We start from the raw sequence: 2,291 nt of genomic DNA on the forward strand, positions 1-2,291 counted from the left end.
CTTTACTGCACCAGCCAGAACGCAGTCACCGGATTCTACGCAGACCATCGGAGGTATTGTGAGTAGCAACACTCACATACAACTATATATGGTGAAATCACCTTGTACTGTTCAGCGCTCTATTTCACAGGGCACGAGCCCTCCACTCATTGGAGAAAGTACTTGGTGTATCCGTCATCGGCCGGGGCAGCTCTCCCCACGGCTATAGACATTGGAATATTTTATGAATGCAGGTTTATACCAAGCATTATCTATGGACTAAGGATATAATCACACTCTTTATGTCGGGACATATCGCTCATGACCATTTAATATTTTCACCCAATTGTGTGTTCTGTGTACCAATTAACCCTTTACTTCCTGCTGCTCTTTTTTGCAGCCTCTAGGAGAATTCTATTCGGGTACATGCCATCTCTCTTGGTTAATCAACTGGTTGAGTGCAACAAAACTTAATGGAAATAGTAACTACCATTTTTTTTTCACCGCTTTGTACTGGGCGAATTGCAATATATTTATTAAGATATACTAATCACTATTCATTACTGTGCACTTTATACACATTATACATTCCTGCAGCTCAGTGGCGTAGCAACTGTTTGTGGCGCCTGGGGCGGTCGAAAAATTTGCCGCCCCTTTGGTCGTTGATATTCCGGAAGCATCCGAAGAGCCCACACTACACTCAAAGATCTAATTTTTAATCTACTACTAACTCTGCTGTTATTATTTCTAATTTTCTAGACTTTCATCTTCTTGCAGTTCTCTATATATATGTATGTGTTAGCTTGATGACCCTACTGAACCTCCACCACTGCCCTGCATAGAGCCGCACCATAAAACAGTGTAAGGAGACCCACGTGTCCTCCCCCTGCACAGACCCACAGTGCACTCCCTACAGAGCCCTCATGTTCTCCCCTTGCACAGCCCCCCATGTCCTCCCCTACACAGCCTCCCCATGTACCCCCCAGCACAGTCTCCCATGTCCTCCCATACACAGCCTCCCCATTTACCCCCCTGCACAGCCCCCCCATGTCCCTCCTACAGAGCCCCCATGTCCTCCCATGCACAGCCCCCCCATGTCCTCCCCTGCACAGCCCATGTCCTCCCCTACAGAGTCCCCCCATGTCCTCCCCTACAGAGTCCCCATGTCCTCCCCTACAGAGTCCCCCCATGTCCTTCCCTACAGAGTCCCCCCATGTCCTCCCCTACAGAGTCCCCCCATGTCCTCCCCTACAGAGTCCCCCCATGTCCTCCCCTACAGAGTCCCCCCATGTCCTCCCCTACAGAGTCCCCCCATGTCCTCCCCTACAGAGTCCCCCCATGTCCTCCCCTACAGAGTCCCCCCATGTCCTCCCCTACAGAGTCCCCCCATGTCTTCCCCTACAGAGCCCCCCATGTCCTCCCTCTACAGAGCCCCCCCATGTCCTCTCCCTACAGAGCCCCCCCCCATGTCCTCTCCCATACTGTATATAGGGCTCAGGATGAACTCCAGGCAAGTATCAGAGACTCCACAGCGGAAACTCCAGATCTCATCCAGGGCTTCCTGGTGCCTGATCAGTAGGCAATGAGGTCCCTGTATCCACAATGATCCTTGGAGAAACAATTGTCCAGCAGACCCAGCACGCCCTATAACTGGTAAAACCATCCTTTTTACCTCCCTGGTGGCTTTGCAGCTCGTTCTGGCTGCCGGAGCCTGCAGCTCTTCCTGTCGAGTGATCACGTGGTACTGCTCATTAAGGTAATGAATATGCGCTCCACGCCTAAGGGAGCGGAGAGGCGTGCAGGCATGTGAGTATGGTGTGCTGGAAGCTGGTGGCCTCTGTGACCTGCTGCTCCCCTCCTCTGCCGGCTTTCTGGGACCGTGACTCGTGTACAAGCCAAGGGGGGGTGTTTACAGCACAAAAAAAGTGCTGAAAAACTCGGCTTATACACGAATGTATACGGTAAATATTCTTCTACTTGTCTCTTTAATAAGTGACTACCTTTTCTCCCACTTCTTGTTTTTTCGAATCTATCAAATATTTAAAAACAAAAAATATATTGAAAAAATGTTCAAAAAACCATAAAGAAAATGATGTGTCAGACTTTCTCTTGATGAAATGTATCACTCTGCGGTGGATTAGGCTGTGAAGCTGGTGAAAATACCGAGAGGAGAGGGCTTCAGTGACATGACTACTGAAGACGGAAACACCCTTCAGCAAGTGAAGAAGAGGATGGGGAACAGTTTGAACAACGGGTTTAAGAAGAGGAGGAGGTTGGCCTAACACTTGATCGACTTGTAATCATGGTCATAA

This window comes from Dendrobates tinctorius, unplaced genomic scaffold (assembly GCF_039654945.1).
Source record: "Dendrobates tinctorius isolate UK_male_01 unplaced genomic scaffold, ASM3965494v1 ptg000053l, whole genome shotgun sequence".
Taxonomy (NCBI): Eukaryota; Metazoa; Chordata; class Amphibia; order Anura; family Dendrobatidae; genus Dendrobates; species Dendrobates tinctorius.